A 21,237-nucleotide genomic window follows, 5' to 3' on the forward strand; every position below is an offset into this window, starting at 1 on the left:
ACTTAATGTATTAAACTTTTATATGTTTAATGGAGGGCAAATCTTATTGTTAATCACTATTTATTGTATTATGTGTTTAAGCAAAAAGAGAATCCAAGGAATGTATTTGTTCTAAGAGATAAGTGATCTAAGTGAGTTAGATTATCGAGACCTTTCTCTTATCTTCATTCCTAAAACGTTCCTAGCCATAGGATTGCCAATTGGGCATTGACAATCTGCTAAGGTTAGTATGTGTTGTCTTGACTCAAGCGTGAGTATGACTAGTCTCAAGTCATTTGCTGTTGGACACTGAGACAAACACATAGGTGCTCGAAAGAGTAATCGAGTACACTGAACTACAATCAAAAGAGAGTTCGAACATACATGTCATGTATAAACTCTAAAGTTGCAATATGCAAAGTAGTCCTTTGACCTGAGGCATCATAGATGTCTAATGGTTAGGTCCTTGATCTTTGATCATGTCAAACGACATTCCATCGGAATGTCCACGGCATTGTTGGGGTCAAGCTATCTAGTCATGTAGGCATATGAATGCACAACAAGGGATCTCTAACCTTCCAAGGTGGAAGGAGAATACTTTAAGATATGATTCTAAAGTCTTTGGCCAAAGCAAATGAATATGACTTAGGAAGTTTGTTCCAAATCATATTCAAGGGAATCATATAGGAAAGTATCACATTGGATAGTAGACATGAAACAAACTATCACTTAAACAATGTGATTAAGAGTATTGTATTAGAGAAGAACCTTATTGCATTATAGTTGTAACTGGATAGGTTCTCCAACCAATTCTACTTAGCTTGGGTAACCATGATATTCTGTTAGGCGTCACTCATGGTTTTTGGAAGCCCTAATGATTAGCAAACACTAATCATCAAAGGGAGAATAGAAATGTGGTTTCAATTCACAATCGATCGTTAAGAGTAACATCGCCCACTGCCTCGCTAAATGGAACCTAATGGATCGTACACCGAGTAAGGATGTATGTGAAGAAATTAAATGAAATGGATAAGCAATTAAATGGTTTAATTGAAGAATGGTCAAGATTAATTAATTAGTTAATTAATTTTACGAAAGGTTCGTATTGGGCTTATATGTTGGTTTTGGGTTTCGGGGCCCAAAAGCGTTTTGGTCCAAAAGGCCCATTATGTTTAAGTTGTATGACAACTAAAACAAAATGAGCAACAAGCCCAACAACAATATGATGGCCGGCCATTAGGGTGGATGGTGAAAGCTTGCTTAATTGCAAGTTTGCCACTCACCAAAGAAAAGGTTATAAAAGCAACTTTATAGCTATTTTCTCTTTAGGGTTTTCTAGTTGAAATTGGGTGAAACATTTTCTCTCCATTTTCTTCCAAGAGGCCGGCCACTAAGGGGAGGGACATCTAGCAATCTCTTCTTCCCTAAGTCATCCATATCATCTTCACAAGATACATCCTTGGTGAAGAGACTTAGAGACATCAAACTTTTGATGTTTTGGAGAACATATCCTCATTTCCTCAAATCTTCAAAGGAGCACTAAAAGGGAGGAAAACACAAGGAAGATTCAAGGATCTTGGAGGTGACTTGAAGGCCCTCCACTTGGGTGAATCCCTTGTGTAAACAAGGATGAGCTTCAAGGGTAAAGAAACTCTAAATCTTTACTTATCTTTAATGTTGTTAAAGAGTTTATTTTGGTTCACCATATACTAGGCTTTGAAAGTCATGGGTTTTATGAATTGTTTTTGGATGCATGCCTACTTTAAAGTGTTAATAGCTTGCATGTGTATTCAAATGTTCATACTTGTTCTTAGCTAGGACAAAAATTTTCCTTCACGGACTTCTTTGGGACAACTTGAACCGGTGAGACCCAACGGCTATCCGAAATTGGATAAATCACTCCACAATCGAGAAGCTTTATAATCTCCTTTTTCACAACTTCTATCATTGAAAGGTTGAGTCGGCATTGAGCCTCTCGAGTTGGTTTAGCCCCCTCCTCTAGAAATATGCGATGCATGCATGTTGTAGGGCTAATCCCCTTAATATCGGCCAATGTCCATCCAATGGCTGTTTTGTGCTCTTTTAACACCCGAATCAACTTTTCCTCCTCTAATGCCGTGAGTGATGAGGAGACAATGACGGGCAACGTCTCTTCATCTCCCAAAAATACATACTTTAAATGATCCGGCAATGGTTTAAGCTCAAGAACGGGGGCCTGAATCACATAAGGTAACAACGTATTAGTGGAAACGGGAATTGGAATTGGGTTAGAAGGCTTACCACGATGTTGTGGCAATGATTCAAAGGCAGCCACAAGCTCGGCATGTTCTTCCTTAGGTACGGCTAGATTGGGCTTCATTCCAATTCCTTGTGCAATTGCTATTTCAAGGGGATCGTCTTCCAACATATCAAGATAATCCTGCGCCAATTCATCCAATACATCAATAGAAAAACAAGAATGATCATCTTTAGGAAATTTCATAGCTTCAGAAATGTTAAAATTAATAATCTCCCCATCAAATTCCATTGTTAACGTCCCTTTGAACACATCGATCTTGGTGCGTGCTGTTTTCATGAAGGGCCTCCCAAGTAAAATCGGCAATGGGGTGACATTTGGTGAGTCCTCCATCTCTAAAACGTAGAAATCCACTGGGAATATCAAGTTATCCACCTGCACCAAAACATCTTCCAAAACTCCTTTCGGATATGCATTAGAACGATCGGCTAATTGAATTATAACACCATCGTTTTTAAGCTCTCCTAAGTTCATAGATGCATATATTGAGTATGGCATGACATTAATTGAAGCTCCTAGATCTAACATAGCATGTTCAAACTTAGTATTGCCTATAACACATGGATTTGTAAAACTACCTGGATCTTTGCATTTAGGGGGTAATTTTCTTTGCAAAACAGCGGAAACATTCTCACTTACCTAGACAACCTCTTTGTTTGAAATTCTCCTTCTTGTTGTACATAGTTCCTTCAAAAACTTGGCGTACCTTGGTACTTGCTTAATTGCGTCAAGAAGAGGTATATTGACTTGCACTTTCCGAAACGTCTCCAAAATGTCTTTCTCGTTCTCCTCCTTCTTGGATTGCCTCAACTTGCTAGGAAAAGGCACGTTTAGTGGAATAGAACTAGAAGAATTCGGGTTAGAACTTACCTTGGTCGAATTAGATGGTTTGGGAATGCAAGATGGCTGCGGCAAAGGTTGTTCCATCCTTGCCGTGGGTGTGGTTTGTGTTTCCTCCTCAAACAACAACTTTTCATCCTCTTTATGACTTGATTTGGATGCTTGGGGTTCAGTTCCAACTTGTTTGCCACTCATCAATGTGATTGCTTTGGCGGTTTTGAATCCCCCCTTTCGATTTGCAACGGTTGAACTAGGGAGTCTTCCTTGGTCTCGAAACTGTCCTACAAACTCCGCAATCTGCCCAATTTGCTTCTCCAAGTGATCCACCCTTTTGTCTTGGTTTTGCATTGCTTTGGTTTGATTCTCTTTGCCCTGAGACAAAGTGGTGAGTAATTTAAGAATTGTATCATTATCCAAGGACGTACCTGAATTTGTTGGGGCATATTGTATTTGAGTTTGATTTGGTGCGAATGGCTTTTGATAAAAGCCCGGAGGTTGCTGCCTAAATCCTCCTTGTTGTTGAGGTTGCTGAGGTTCCCTCAACTTGAAGTTTGGGTGATCTCTCCAACCTGGATTGTAAGTGTTGGAGTATGGATCGTTGCGTGGCTGATTTTGACCTTGATAGCCCACGGCATTAGCACTCTCCCATCCTTAATTCTCTATTAGTTGAGGACATTGATCATTGAGGTGTCCTTGCATAGAACACACGCCATAAACACTTGGTCCTTGTAGCTTCATCCCTTCGGCCATCTGAGACACAATGGAAGTGAGGTTGGGTAATTGAGATTGAATGTCGAATGGAGAACTTACCTCATTAACTTGCTGCCGTGGGAAGTCTCTTTGCCCAAGTCCTTTGTATTGTTGTGCATTTAACGCTCGGTTGGCAATTAGAGTCTTTGCAGCCATTGGTGTTTTGTCAACCAATGCACCTCCCGCTGAAGCATCGAGCATTTGTTGCTCAATTGGAAGAAGTCCTTCGTAAAAGTATTGAAGTAAAAGCTCTTCTTTCATTTGATGTTGAGGACATGAGGCGACAAGAGCCTTGAAACGATCATAGTATGCCGGAAAGGACTCTCCTTGGCTTTGTTGAATGCCACTAATCTTCTTCCTTAAGAGAATGACTCTCGAAGTGGGGAAGAACTTCTCTAAAAACGCCATCTTCATGCTTTCCCAAGAAGTGACCATTCCGGGCGCTAATTCGTAAAGCCAATCTTTGGCCTTTTCCAAGAGAGAGAATGGAAAGGCCTTCATCTTCAGAATATTCTCATCAACATTGACGGGTGTCATACTGGAACAAACTACTTCGAACTCTTTAAGATGCTTGTTTGGATCTTCCATGGAAAGCCCATGGTATTTAGGAATGTAATGTAACAAGCTCGACTTTAATTCAAACTCATTGGTCTTGCCTTGGGCAGCCACGGGATATTGAATGCAAAGAGGTGTTGCATTTGCCAACCCCGAGGCCGAGAGCTCCTTAATTGTACAATTGTCCGCTGCCATGACTTCTTCTTCAAATTCTTCTTCAAATTCAGATTCGGCCTCTGAACTTGAACTAGGTTCACTAGGTTCCGGATGCCTCCTCTTTCTTCTTCTCAAATCTCGTTCAAAATCGTCGTTAAAATTCAAGATATGTTCACGAACCGGATGGGTACTCCGAGTCATAAACTAGTACCTAAACAAAGAAAACAAAATAAAATCAGAAAACTAGTAAAAGACACACAAAACACACGGTAAACCCAAGGGATTAGCAAGTTTGCTAATCCCCGGCAACGGCGCCAAAATTTGATGTGAAAATTAACTTGACACACAAATTAAACCCTATTGATGACAATTGTAGTAATGATACAAGTAGGGATTGTTCTAGACCGGGGATTAACTAGGGATGCTAATCAACACAAATAAGACTCAAAAACACTAAACTAGACTCTATAGACTCAAAACTAACTCAAAACACTCAAAACAGCAAGAAACAATAAAAAAAAACTCAATTCTAGACCTAATAAGTGATTTGGACGAAAATAGAACTTAAAAGACTCAAAAGACCAAAAGAAAACAGGTTTTGACTCTAAAAACAAGACTTAATGAATGGGGATTTTGTTTTGGTGAAATTGAAAGTTAAAACATAAACTTTGAAAACAAACTTAACAAAAACGATTTTGGATGAAAAAGAATGGTGAAAGGCTAGTTAGAGGGTTCCTTCTCCACACATGAAACATATGCATACGACTCGATTTCCAGTTACTCTTTCAACAAACCATGAATGACAATGCCCCAAATTAACTAGATTGCACCAATGAATTCTCAGATTTCCCTAGATTCATTGAATTGAATGGAATACGCATTACAACCAAATTATTCTTATCAAGGACCCTAACTATGGAATACGCATGATAGAGACACATATCAAAGATCATTAAGTTCAATGGAAATCATAAGCATTGACGAGGCATTCATAACTATGGAATACACATGTTACTCTTGCCAAGGATTTACTTAACACAATCGTGACTAGCGACTTTCACTACTTATGAATATAAGTTAATAACGATTAGGTGAAATTCCCTTATACTCTAGCATCAAATTCATGCATGCAAACTAAGTGTCGACCCTCAATCAACATACATAAACATGTTATCAATCAAATAGATAAGTAAACCACATTCACGATTTATGAAATCATAACTGGAGGAAATCAAGTCATATAAAACATATGATCATGGCTTTGAATTCCCCTCTAACTATAAAGAAATTAGTTCCTCATGTTCGCAAATAAACAAAGATAAATAAATTTAAACATTGACATAAAGATAGAAAACACCTAGAAACGCTCCAACAATCCAAGCTCCTTGAATGGCATGCACGGCTCCAAGAGTCTCCTTGATGCGAAATATTATAAGCACACAAATTAAACCCTCTTTTTGACAATTGTAGTATATGTGTAAGTAGGGTATTGTTCTAAACCGGGGATTAGGAGGGCTTGCTAAAACCTCTAAACTGACTCAAAAACAAAAAGAAACAAAGTTAAAAATGTAAACCAAAAACTTTTAAAACAAGAAAGTAAAAGGGGGATTTGGGTTTGGTGAAGTTGAAAGTAAAACAAATAAACTAAAACTTAAATAGATTTTTAAGTAGGCAGATTATAAAACGAATTTGAGAAATAAGATGATGGATGGATTAGTTAGAGGTCCGTTCTTCACACATGACACACTTGTACATGAATCGATTTCCAATTGCTTTTCAATAAACTATGATGCTCAACACCCCAGATTGACCGTGATGCACAAATTAACCCTCAGATTTTCCTTTACTTATTGAATTGGATGAATGCATGCGACAATCCAAATTATTCTCTAAAAGTCCCCTATATGAATGCATAATAGAGATACAATCAGAGATCATTACGTTCAATGAAAATCATAAGTGTTGACGAGGCAATTGTAACTATGAATGCATGATACGTTTGTCAAGAATTCAATTAACGCGATTGTGACAAGCAACCTTCACTACTCATGAATATAAACTTGTAACAATTAGGTGAAACTCATTTATATTCTAGCATCTAATTCATGTATGAAAACTAAGTATGCATCCTTAATAAACAAACAAGAATCAGTTATGAAGAAAATAGATAATTGAATTGCAATCACAACTTATCAAATCACAATTGGAAGAAATCAATTCATATCACAAGCATGTTCATGGCTTCAAACTTCCCCCTAACTAAATAGGGGTTTAGTTCCTCATGTTCACAAAACAAAGATAAATAGAATTATACATTGAAAACAAAAGAAAGAAAACACCTAAACGTTCCAACGATCCATGTTGGATAGCAAGCACGTACAAGAACTTTCCTCTTCTTCTTTGTTGCAACACAAGGTTGGAGTGATGTTTTGAAGGGTTGGTTATGTGGAGGAATGGATGGGAAGGAGTTTAGATATGTAGGGAGAGGCAAGGCAAGGCTTGGAGAATGGTTAATTTCTGGATGATTTGAATGAGGTTGCTGCCATGGTATTTATAGGAAAAGGATGGACTTGTTTAACACAAAATTCTGGTGGAATTGAGTAGGTGAGCACGGCAAGAGTGGGAATTGTTGGTGGGTTAGGTATTGAGTCATCCATTCACATGTCATGGTGAGTTAAGCATTGCATCATCCACTCACATGTCATGGTGATTTAAGCATTGCATCATCCACTCACATGTCATGGTGATTTAAGCATTGCATCATCACTCAAATTTCTGGTGAAAGTGAATCAATGCCCACGGCATTGAAGAATTTCTTGGTTTTGAGTGAAGTTTTGGTCAATCCTTCTAGAAATTTATCCCTTCTTGCAACTTGTATTTGTTTCACCAGATTTTTAGCATGTTCATAGCCTCTTTTATCTTCAAATTCGTCCCTCCTCATGCCTCCATGCTTGCACAATCCAATCTTGGCCCAAAAATGCTCTAGAATGTTCCAAATTGCTCCTTTTTGCATACTTTGACAATAAAACCTGAAATTGCACTAAAATGACTTTAAACACTAAACTAACTAAGGAAAAATAACATAAATGCATGAGAACAAGCCAATTAAGTCGCATAAAAATGCTCCTATCACTCCTTCCTTCTCCTTTGCAAACTCACGGCACAAGAGGGATGTTTGGGTGAATGGTGTAGTGAAAATATGGTAGGGGTGGTCACTAAATGGTGCGGCAAAGGGTTGTATTTATAGGCTGAAAATCACAGCCCCTAGGTAGCAAAGGAAAAGGATTTAAAGGCCTAATTTGCATAGGAAAATAACACACAATCCTTGAAGGAAAACAAATCAGAAATCCAAAGGGAATGGGAGGATAAGGTGCGGCACTAAACTAGGAAAGGATAAGGGCTTCTAGAAACCAAAATCCCAAGGGAATTGGGTGAAAACTCACGGCAAGAATTGGAGGGAAAGTGGCTGAATTGCAATGCAAGGCAAAGGTCTTCTAGAAAGGTTCTAGGCGCCACCTTTGTAGGAAAGGATTAGGTCTTCTAGAAATCTGATTTTAAGCATCCTAATATAGTTAGGAATCCTCCCTCGCAGCTGAAATATAGGTGGATTAGGATTAGGATAAGATAGGATAGGATAAGGTTTGTTTGGATAAGATAAGCTAAGATAAGGTTATGGATAATGTTTTGGATAAGGTTTCTTCACTTGAGCTGATTCTTTGGCTTTAACTTCCCTTCTTCAAGTAGGAAACCTTGTTTGAGTAGGAATCTTCAATTTTCTAGAAATCCAACTTCAACTAGGAATCCATTGTTGACTAGGATTTCATCTTCAATTAAGCACTTTCCTACTTCAATTAGGAAACTTTGCATCTTCAATTCTTCAACTTTGAAACACATTCCTAGCTTCTTCAATCCTTCAAATTCGTCCATTCTTTGTGCTCCACATGCATAAGCTCCATTCTAGCTCAATTTTGCTCCAAAATGCTCCAATTTGCATCTTTTTGCTTACTTTGTCCTTAAAACCTGAAAACACATGAAAATAACTTAAAAGACTAACTTAACTAAGAAAACACAACATAAATGCATAAGAACTAACTAACTAAGGCGCATAAATATGCTCCTATCACGGCTACTGAGAGACATGATGTGGCTAATTAGAGACAAAGGGAACCACTTAAACAAGAAAGGGAGATGCTTAAAGAAGAAAGGATGACTCAACAAGATAATGACACTACGAACAAGCCTCTAGAAGGAATGTTTCCGAATTCTAAATATTTTTGGACATCGGAAAAATAGGACGTGGTGCGAAGGAGGTGTGCAAGAAACGAGGAAACAAATAGAGAGGGTCCTAGCAACACAGATCCTAGAACCACAAATTGGTATGGTGATTACTAGGAAATTTGTTGTTAAATCGACACCTATAATTTTCCATTTACATTGCGTTGTAATTCGTATTTATTATTTTAGTACTTTATGTAATTTTGTATTTATTTTTAGTACTTTATGTAATTTCGGAAATCTATCCACAACAATTGTACTTTTGAATAATGACACATGGTGTGACAAGATTGGTTAAAAATCCTATTTGAAATTTAAAAATAAAATTATTTTTTATGATTTTATTAAAAAAATTAATAATATTTAAATATGAATTGCCTAAGCAATTCAGTTTAGGAGTGGAAATGCACTTGGACAATTACAATTCATTATAGGCAGTTACTATTCATTTGGGTGGATTGAATTGACTATTGCCTAGGGGACTTTTTAGTGGTGGAAATACTCTTAGAGACTTTTGTTCCTCATTTAAAGGGTAATATGGTGGTAGGGACTCATTTGAGGACAAACATTCGAGATACTCTAAAATTGAAGATTAGAGATTAAAAAAAAAAATATATATATATATAATTGATTTCATTTAATACGTGGCATCATAATAGCCCTTGGATGCATTTGAACGGCTCATATTAAAATCCTTGTAAACTCGTGCACCAAAAAAAAATGCAAAAGATTCTTCACAAACATAGGAAAAGTTGTTGGAGTAATTGGATAACCAACATTCGAGGCAACGCGCCATATATGCGCAATTATCATTTACTTGCCAACATTTAAGCTCTTCCAAACCAACCACTTGAGCATATAAGTAACTAGCAAGAAGTGCCCATGCTATGCTGCATGTTTTAGAATTGTGTAAAATATGTAGATAGTTATAAATATATACGATAGGCAATATTATTTACGTACATATAGAAATTTACTTACAACCCTATTTACAATAAGAAACAAAATAGGAAAGAATTTTGTCCTATCTACATAGTACTTACAACCTTATTTAATCATTGAGCATATGTTTGTCACACGTGATGGACTGTTGATAAGATTATCTCTTATGTATCAACAGAATTAACCAAACAAATACGAGAATTCAAGAATTTTAAATTAAGTTACAACAGCAACAAATTTGTTGTTAAGGTTTTCTTTGTAACATCTCACATGGCCCAGAGGTGTGGATCTTGTAAGCCTTATATGTATATTCTCATCTCTACCTAGCACGAGGCCTTTTGGGAGCTCATTGGCTTCGGGTTCCATCGGAACTTCGAAATTCAGCGAGTTCGCAAGAGAGCCATCCTATGATGGGTGACCCACTGAGAAGTTCTCATGTGAGTTCCCAAAAACAAAATCGTGAGGGCGTGGTCGAGGCCCAAAGCGGACAATATCGTGCTACGATGGAGTCGAGCCCGGGATGTGGTCGGGGCTCAGGCCGGGATGTGACAATTTGGTATCATAGCCAATCCTTGGCCGAATGTGTGCCGACGAGAACTTCGGGCCCCTAAGGGGGGTGGATTGTAACATCTCACATCTCCCATGGGTGTGGATCATGTAAGCCTTATATGTATATTCTCATCTTTACCTAGCGTGAGGCCTTTTGGGAGCTCATTGGCTTCTGATGCGAAATATATAAGCACACAAATTAAACCCTCTTTTTATCAATTGTAGCAAAGTATGTAAGTAGGGATCGTTCTAGGCCGGGGATTAGGAGGGGTTGCTAAATCACTTCAAAACTGACTCAAAACGTAAAAACAAAGTTTAAAACACTAAACTAGACTCAAAGAATGCAAAACTAAACTCTAAAACACTAAAACAAACCAAAAGACTCCAAACAGCCCAGAAACACTCAAAACTGCCTTAAAAACACTTTCTGGGCCGTTTTGAACACAAAACACAATTTGGACGAAAATAGGTTATAACTTGACTCAAGACACTTAAAACACAAACTAAATTGATTTCTAACTAATCTAACACTTTAAAATAAATGGGGATTGAGTTTTGATGAAAATTGAAAACAAAAACAAAACTTTGTAATTTGAACAGATTCTAAAACGAATTTGGTTAAATTGAATGGATGGAAACCTAGCTAAGGGGTTCTTCTCCACACATGTCACACTTGCATACGAAACAATTTCCAATTGCTTTTCAATAAACCATGAATTCCCAACACCCCAGATTAACCGTGAATTGCACTAATTAACCCTCAGATTTTCCTAAAGTTATCGAATTGGATGAATTGCATACGATAACCCAAAGCATTCCTCACAAGTTCCCTGCATGAATTGCATAACAAAGATAGAAGCAAAGATCATTAAGTTCTATGAAAATCATAAGCATTGGCGAGGCACTCGTTACTATGAATTGCATGAAACTTATGCCAAGAATTTACTTAACATGATTGTGATCAACAACCTTTACTACTTTAGAATATAAGTTCGTAACGATTAGGTGAAATTCCCTTATATCCTAGCATCAAACTTATGCATAAAAATTAAGCGTGCACTCTCAACCAACGCACACAAATCAGTTTTAATTCATATAGATAAGTAAATTGAATTCACAACTTATGAAATGCAATTAGAAGTAATCAAATCATATAGCAAGCATAAACATGGTTTCGAATCCCCCCCCCTAGCCAAGGGGGAGTCTAGTTCCTCATACGCACAAAGCAAAGATAAATAAGTTTAAACATTGAAATCCAAGGAAAGAGAACACCTAAAACGCTCCAACTTCGCAGCAGGTGCATCCACGATTCCTCCTTCCTCCTTGCTGCGACACAGAGACTTTGGACAGGTTTTTGGGTTATTAAATGGTGTAGAATGGATGGGGGATGTATGGTGGTGTTTAGGATGGATGGGTGGTGCGGCAAGGGGTGATTTTTGGCAGAAATTTGGGACAATGGTAGTGGAAGGTTGCGGCAAAGGTAGGGGATGAATTTCTAGCCTGAATTGTTGTGTATGAGAGGTGGTAATTCAGCCAAGGGGTGAATGAGAGTATATATAGGCACTTAAAACCCTAGGGTAATCAGATATGGACTTGGATAACCGAAATCCACAAGGAAAAAGGTTTAAACAATCAGAATTTTCAAGGGAAAAGGCCTAAAGGTGCGGCAGATAAGGGATAAGGATAGGGCTTCTAGAAGCCCAAAACCAAAAGGAAACAGGCCCTAACCCACGACAAGGATAAGGAAATGCTCTCCAACCTTTCTTTGTGTCTTCCAACGCTTAGGAATCTTCTAATTTTGCTGAAACTTAAGGCCATTTAGGTTTGGGAAAGATCAACCCAAAATAGCAACTTCTAGGCTTAACTTTCCTACTTGAAGTAGGAAACCTTGTTTGAGTAGGAATCTTCATTCTTCTAGGAATCCATCTTCAACTAGGAATCCCTCGTTGATTAGGAATCCTTCTTCAATTAGGACTCTTTCTTGGACTAGGAATCCTTCTTGGACTAGGAATCCTCAAATCTTCAAATCTTCAATTTCTTCCAAACCTTTTGTTCCAAGCATGTGCTATTCGCTCTAAGCTCACTTTTGCTCCAAAAAGCTCCAATTTGCATCATTTTGTATAATATGTCCTTAAAACCTGAAAACACATGAAAATAGCTTAAAAGACTACTTTAACTAAGAAAACACCATGGAAATGCAGAAGAACTAGCTAACTAAGGCGCATAAATATGCTCCTATCAAATTCCCCCACACTTAGCTTTTGCTAGTCCTCGAGCAAAACAAAGAACAAAAGAAAAACAAAACGAAACAAAACAAACAAACAAAACTTGAACCTTCCAACGTTTACCTTAGGGATTTCCAATGCACATGACAAATTAAAAATCATCATTCCCATAGATTTTAGTCATCTTCACACTTAAACACATACTTAATCATAGTCACTACTTACTAGTTCATATTTAACCAATTAAAACGATGTTTTGAATGTAGTAACATGCCTTAAAGAATTTCTCAATTCCTTACAAGATATGCACTCAATTTTCACTCAGATTTTCTAACTACACACCCTATACTATTTTCCATGAAATTTCTTTTTTTTTTCTTTTCTAACCCGTCCCACATGAAAGACTTAGGCACTCACATACATCCCTTCCCCCACACTTGTTTTCTGCAAAATATTGATCAAAAGGAATTCATATTGAGTCATGCTTTACTATGCTTCAAGAACAAGGGTATGGATGGTCCTAATCTAGGCTAGGTGAGGATAATGTGGGTTAACAAACAATATAGGCTAAATAAGGCTCAACGGGGTTAAAACCTACAAAACAAATGAACATGGGGGACACGACAATTTGGCTTAAATGGTGGTCACTACACAACTTCATCTTGAATATGTGTTATGCAAATCAATAGCATGCTTTGAATGAAATGGGCATGAGTTCTAGTGTTTGGAACTAAATGATGAAACGCCTTCTAAGTAGTAACCAAGCAAAGAATAATGAGATCATGCAACGACTTTAGAAAACAACAATGCACAGATTATTAACTCTCCAAATAAACGTTTAGGCTCAAGTCTCACAAGGTTGTAGCGTTAGTTTGAGTTCCTTCCTTCAAGCATGTTACAAAAACTAATTTTTCCTTTGTGATTACATATGAATTCATAAGTTATAACCACAACCAAGCATAAACCAAAGAGTAAATCAAACTTTCATCCATGTTTACAACTCTCTTTAACAATCATGCAATTAAAAACCGAATCCTCATCATTGTGTTGGAAGGTACCCTAAGACACAAACAACTACACAAAACAACTTTAAAACGACTCTTTTTGGTTTTTTCAAATTTTTTATGGGATTTTCGGATTTTTATGTAAAACACACTAAAATGCATCAAAACAACCTAAAAACAGCAAGGAACAACATTGGAAATTATGGGTGATACAACCCTATGAATTTGCATCAAAACACTTTGGTTACCTCCCCCCCCCCCACACTTAAATCAAACATTGTCCTCAATGTTTCAAGCATAAACTAACACAAATAACAAGTAAACAAACAAACAGTAACTAACATAATAAACATGGCAGAAATGAAATAAACAACAAAGAGAAGGGTTGAGGAACGCAAATCTGGAATTGGAGTGATTCCTTGGTCTTCCTTTGTTGAATGCATGGGTTGCCTCCCAAGAAGCGCTTTCTTTAACGTCGTGCAGCCGGACGAAGAACTCATTCACTTCTCATTGGAGCCCACGGCATGCAGGGAGATGTCCTCCACGGCCTGCTCCTCAAAGTGCTCATAATAGGGCTTCAATCGGTGCCCATTCACCTTGAATTCATGTCCCGTTTTCAAGCTTTGGATTTGGACTGCACCATGAACAAAAACATTAGTAATAACAAACGGTCCAATCCACTTAGAACGTAACTTACCGGGAAACAACCGTAAACGGGAATTGAACAATAGCACTTTCTGCCCTATGGAGAATGTTTTGCCTCCAATCATCTTATCATGGAAAGCTTTGGTCTTCTCCTTGTAAATGCTAACATTCTCATACGCCTCATGCCTTATCTCATCAAGTTCATTTAGTTGAAACTTCCTATGACTTCCTACGACATTTAAGTCCATATTGAACTTCTTGACGGCCCAATGAGCTTTGTGTTCCAATTCAACGGGGAGATGGCATGGCTTGCCATAGATGAGGCTAAATGGGGACATTCCAAAGGGTGTCTTGTACGCCGTACGATATGCCCAAAGTGTATCATCTAACCGTAAGCTCCAATCCTTCCTTGTAGGCCCAACGGTCTTCTCTAGAATTTATTTGATCTCACGGTTGGAAACCTCGGCTTGGCCATTTGTTTGAGGATGGTAAGGTGTAGAAACCTTATGGTTAACATTGTATTTCCTCAATAACGCCTCAATGGTGCAGTTACAAAAGTGAGATCCTCCATCACTTATGATGACATGTGGCATTCCAAACCTTGCAAAAATGTTAGTTCTAATAAAATCTGCAACCACTTTAGAATCATTGGTCCGGGTGGCTTTAGCTTCCACCCACTTCGACAATAATCAACCGCAAGAAAAATATACATGAAACCATACGAGGAAGGAAAGGGACCCATAAAATCAATTCCCCAAACATAAAAAATTTCAACATTAAGGATAGAAACTTGTGGCATTTGATCCCTAGCACCTATGTTACCCATTCTTTGGCATTTATCACATGTTAAGCAAAAAGTTCTAGCATCCTTGAATATACTAGGCCAATAGAATCCACATTGTAATACCTTGAGGGCTGTTCTTTGCGTGCCAAAGTGCCCACCACATGCATATGTATGACAAAAGCGTAGAATAGAATGAAATTCAGAATTATGCACACATGGACGTACAATCTGATTCGGGCAAAATTTCCATAAATATGGATCATCCCACACATAAAACTGTGCATCATGCTTTAACTTATCACATTGGTGCCTAGTGAAAGTGCTAGGAATTCGTTTTGACACCAAAAAATTAACCAAATCGGCATACCAAGGCTCACTTACCTTTATGGACAGCAATTGTTCATCGGGGAATGTCTCGGCAATGGGTAGGGACTCCTCATTATGCACCATGCGACTTAGGTGGCCAGCCACCACGTTCTCACTTCCCATCTTGTCACGAATCTCAATATCGAACTCTTGAAGTAGCAACATCCAACGAATTAGCCGCGGCTTGGCTTCCTTTTTAGTGAGCAAGTACTTCAAAGCTGTGTGGTCAGTGAAAACAATTACTTTAGTACCAATTAAATATGATCTAAACTTATCTAAAGAAAAAACAATGGCAAGAAGTTCTTTTTCCGTAGTGGAATAGTTCAACTGCGCATCATTCAACGTCCGTGAGGCATAGTAGATGACATGCGGCCTCTTGTCCTTCCTTTGTCCCAAAACAGCTCCTAAAGCATAATCGGACGCATCACACATAAGCTCGAAAGGTAGGCTCCAATCCGGTGGGACAATGATTGGTGTCGTGGTCAACAACTCCTTGAGTTGGTTGAATGATGCCGTGCATGCCTCATTAAACTCAAACGTCACATCTTTTTGTAGGAGTCGGCAAAGAGGTTGTGCCACCTTTGAGAAATCTTTGATGAACCTACGATAGAAGCCTGCATGGCCAAGAAAAGAACGAACCTCTTTAACCGAAGTAAGAGAGGGTAAGTGACGCACAAGATCTATCTTTGACTTATTAACCTCAATACCATTTTCAGAGATAATATGGCCCAAAACTATGCCTTGTTTAACCATGAAATGACATTTCTCCCAATTAAGAACAAGGTTAGTTTCAACGCAACGTTTTAAAATTAAGCTAAGATTATGCAAACAACCATCAAACGAATCACCAAAGATGCTAAAATAATCCATAAAAACCTCAATTATTTTCTCAACATAATCAGAAAATATGCTCATCATGCATCTTTGAAATGTGGCAGGTGCATTACATAAACCAAAAGGCATGCGACAATAAGCAAATGTACCAAAAGGGCATGTAAAAGTGGTTTTTTCTTGGTCCTCGGGTGATATGACAATTTGATTATAACCAGAATAACCATCAAGAAAACAATAAAAAGCGTAACCGGCTAACCTCTCAAGCATTTGATCAATGAATGGCAAGGGAAAGTGATCCTTCCTTGTAGTGGCGTTTAGCTTCCTATAGTCGATACACACTCGCCAACCGGTTTGAATGCAAGTAGGCACAAGTTCATTCTCCGCATTTGCTACCACCGTCACTCCGGATTTCTTCGGAATGCATTGAACGGGTGAAACCCACCTACTATCTGAGATTGGATAGATAACTCTACAATCTAAAAGCTTGATGACTTCTTTCTTCACAACTTCCATCATATGAGGGTTGAGTCGGCGTTGAGCCTCGCGAGATGTTTTAGACCCCTCCTTCAAAAGTATGCGATGCATGCAAGTTGTGGGGCTAATTCCTTTGATGTCGACCAACGTCCATCCAATTGCTGTTTGTACTCCTTTAGCACCCTCACTAACTTACCTTCTTCTTGTGCCGTGAGTGAAGTGGAGATGATAACGGGCAATGTCTCATCCTCTCCCAAGTAAACGTACTTCAAGTGACTAGGCAATGGCTTAAGTTCAAGTGTAGGTGGCTGCACAACTGAGGGAAGCATCTTATTAGCCGAAACTGAACTTAAAATTGGGTCCAAAAACTTACCAGTTTGTGGTGGCAATGACTCAAAGGCAGCCACCATCTCAATGACCTCATCACTAGGGGGCATGGCAAAAGAGTGTCCATGCATGCCGTGGGTTCCCATGGTTGTTGCTTCAACGTTTTGCTTGTCCATTCCTCGTGCAATGACCAATTCAAGTGCATCGTCATTCAATTTGTCAAAATGGTCCTGCGCCAAAAAGTCAATTACATCAATAGCAAAACATGAATGATTCTCACTAGGATATTTCATAGAATTAGAAAGATTGAAATTAACTAGCACTCAAATTAAACCCTCTTTTTATCAATTGTAGCAAAGTATGTAAGTAGGGATCGTTCTAGACCAGGGATTAGGAGGGATTGCAAAATCACTTGAAAACTGACTCAAATACGTAAAAACAAGTTTAAAACACTAAACTAGACTCAAAGAATACAAAACTAAACTTTAAAACACTAAAACAAACCAAAAGACTCAAAACAGCACCAAAACACTCAAAACTGCCTTAAAAACACAATCTGGGCAGTTTTGAACACTAGACACAAACTTGGACGAAATTAGGTTTTAACTTGACTCAAAACACTTAAAAACACAAACTAACTTGACTTCTAACTAATATGACTCAACAAAGAAAAGGGGGATTGATTTTGGACGAATTTGAAAACAAAACAAAACTTTGTAAAACGAACAGATTTTAAAACGAATTTGGTTTAAATGAATGGATGGAAGGCTAGCTAAGGGGTTCATCTCCACACATGTTATACTTGCATACAAAACGATTCCCAATTGCTTATCAATAAACCATGAATTCTCAACGCCCCAAGTTAATTAGGTCCGCTTAAATTAACCTTCAGATTTTCCTAACGTTATTGAATTGGATGATTGCATACGACAACCCAAAGCATTCCCCACAAGTCCCCTACATGATTGCATAATAGAGATACAAGCAAGAATCATTAAGTTCTATGAAAACCATAAGCATTGACGAAGCACTTGTTACTATGATTGCATGCAACTTATGCCAAGAATTTACTTAACGCGATTGAGATCATCAACCTTTACTACTTGTGAATATAAGTCCATAACGATTAGGTGAAATTTCCTTATATCCTAGCATTCAATTTATGCATGATAATTAAGCGTGCACTCTCAACCAACACACACAAATCAATGTAATTCACATAGATAAGTAAATTGAATTCACAACTTATGAAACGCAATTAGAAGTAATCAAATCATATCGCAAGCATAAACATGTATTTCGAATCCCCCCTAGCCAAGGGGGGGTTTAGTTCCTCATACTCGCAAAGCAAAGATACATAAATTTTAGACATTAAAATCAAAGGAAAGAAAACACCTAGAATGCTCCAACGTGGCAGCGAGTGCATCCAAGAATCCTCCTTCCTCCTTGCTGCGGCAGAGAACTTTAGACAGGTTTTTTGGGGTTATTTGTGGTGTAGAATGGATGGGGGATGTGTGATGGTGTTTAGGGTTGATGGGTGGTGCGGCTAGGGTTGTTTTTGGGCAGAAATTATGGACTATGGTGATGAAAAGGTGCGGCAGAGAGCAAGGAATGATTTCTGGCGTGAATTGATGTGTATGAGAGGTGGTGATCTGATCTAGGAGTTAATATGAGTATATATAGGCACTTAAAACCCTAGGGTAATCAGATATGGACTTGGATAACCCAAATCCACAAGGAAATAGGTTTAAACAATCAGATTTTGCAAAGGAAAAGGCCTCCTAGGTGCGGCAGGTAAGAGATAAGGTGGATAAGGCTTCTAGAAAGCCTTGCAAGGCAAGGAAATCAGATTTCTAGAAGGGAATAGGTGCGGCACTAAGGGATAAGGCTGATTGTGAAGGGATAAGGCGTCCTAAAGTGTTTAGGACTCCTCTTTGCAGCTGAAATCTTTGTACATTAGGATTAGGAAAGTTTGTCTTTGTCAATCCTTCTTCATCTTGGATTCCTTTTCCTTCTTGGACTTGGAAAACTTCTTTGTTGCTGAAACTTGATGCCATTTGGATTTAACTTTCCTACTTCAAGTAGGAAACCTTGTTTGAGTAGGGAACTTCATCTTCTAAGAATCCCAATTTCACTAGGAAACCTATTTCAACTAGGAATCCTAATTCAACTAGGATTCCATCTTCAATTAGGGACTTTCTTACTTCAACTAGGAATCCTTGCTCAAGTAGGAATCATCATCTTCAAATCTTCATTTTCGTCCATCCTCATGGCTCCAAGCATATGATCTTCATTCCAAGCTCTAATTTGCTCAAACAGGCTCCAAAATGCACCCTTTTGCATACTTTGCCCTTAAAACCTGAAAACACATAAAACTAGCTTAAAAGACTACTTTAACTAAGGAAAAACAACTTAAATGCACAAGAACAAGCTAACTAAGGTGCATAAATATGCTCCTATCAGTGCATCGTCGTTCAATTTGTCAAAATGGTCCTGCGCCAAAAAGTCAATTACATCAATAGCAAAACATGAATGATTCTCACTAGGATATTTCATAGAATTAGAAAGATTGAAATTAATAACTTCCCCATCAAACTTCATCGTCAATGTTCCATTAAACACATCAATCTTTGTTTGAGCCGTTTTCATGAATGGCCTTCCAAGGAGGATGGGCAATGACAGGGCATGGTCTGATTCATCCATCTCAAGCACCTAGAAATCCACCGGAAAGATCAAATGATTAACCTGCACTAAAACATCTTCCAAAACTCCCTTCGGATAAGCATTAGATCTATCGGCTAATTGTATTATCACACCATCATTTTTCAACTCTCCTAGGTTCATAGATGCATAAATCGAATATGGCATGACATTTATGGATGCACCTAAGTCTAACATGGCAGATTCAAACCTAGTATTACCAATGACACAAGGAATTGTAAAACTACCCGGATCTTTGCATTTAGGGGGTAGTTTGCGTTGCAAGATGGCTGAGACATTTTCACTTACCTTTACAACCTCCTTGGTCGAAATCCTCTTCCTAGTGGTGTAAAGCTCTGTCAAAAATTTAGCATACCTTGGTACTTGCTTAATTGCATCCAAAAGAGGGATATTGACTTGAACTTTCCTAAATGTCTCTAGAATGTCCTTTTCAGCTTCCTCTTTCTTTGTTTGCTTAAACCTACTAGGAAAAGGGACATTCAAAGGAAAATCATTAGTAGGAATGGAATTGGACACGTTCTTACCTTTATTGGACATATTGGATGGCTTAGGAGCCATGGGGACTTGCGGCAATGGGAGTTCCTCCCTTGCCGTGGGCATGCTTTGCTCCTCCTCCTCAATTATTAACTCTTCCACCTCATTTGGGGCTGATTTGGATGGTTGAAGGGCTGTTCCCACTTGTTTTCCATTCCTTAGCATGATTGCCTTGGCAGATTCAAAGCCGCCTTTCGGATTCACAACGGTTGAGCTAGGCAACTTACCCTGCTCTCGGAATTGGCCCACAAACTCCGCAATCTGCCCTACTTGCTTCTCCAACTCGTCCACTTTATTGTCTTTAATTTGCATACTCTGCGCCACAGAAGTTAGTAATTGAAAATTTTGATCATTATCAATGGACGAACCTGATTTGTTTTGGGCAGGTGGTGCTTGGGGTTGAGTTGGTGCAAACGGCTTTTGATAGAAACCCGGGGGTTGTTGCCTAAATGTGCTTTGTTGTTGGCCTTGTTAGGGTTCTCGCCATTTGAAATTTGGATGATCCCTCCATTCAGGATTGTATGTATTAGAAAATGGATCATTTCTTTGTTGGTATGGTTGCCCAAATCCCACGGCATTGAGGGTCTCCCTGATCGGATCATATTTATATATATTTTTACTTCGAATTCACTCGTCTTTTCTTGGTTAGTTCCTTATATTTTTGAGCTATTTACGTTATTTTTGTGTTTATAGGATCTGTTATGCAAATTTACCCTTTATTGTCACATGATAATACTAATTTACATTTTATAAACAATGTTTGTCCCTCTCATTATTATGATGTTTGCAAAGGAAGAGAAGAAAGAAGAATAAAATAAAGGGAATCCAAGAGAGGAGTGCGGGGAGGACAGCAAGTCAAAGTGGACAGCACGCTGGGGGAGTCAAAGTAGGAAAAAGAAGGCAGAAAACTGGAAGAGGGACACGGCATAATTAAAAGGAAGGAATCCAAACATGGCAGCTGGCAGCTAGGGCAGCGGAAGG

The 21,237-nt window shown here is 38.4% G+C and overlaps 1 pseudogene; it reads right to left on the reverse strand.

The window, feature by feature from the left end:
• Positions 1 to 4,615, reverse strand: part of LOC103409387 (UDP-glycosyltransferase 73C4-like) — a 29,894-nt pseudogene extending 25,279 nt beyond the window's left edge.
• Between the last annotated feature and the right edge of the window lie 16,622 nt (positions 4,616 to 21,237).

This window comes from Malus domestica, chromosome 04 (assembly GCF_042453785.1).
Source record: "Malus domestica chromosome 04, GDT2T_hap1".
Classification (NCBI taxonomy): domain Eukaryota; kingdom Viridiplantae; phylum Streptophyta; class Magnoliopsida; order Rosales; family Rosaceae; genus Malus; species Malus domestica.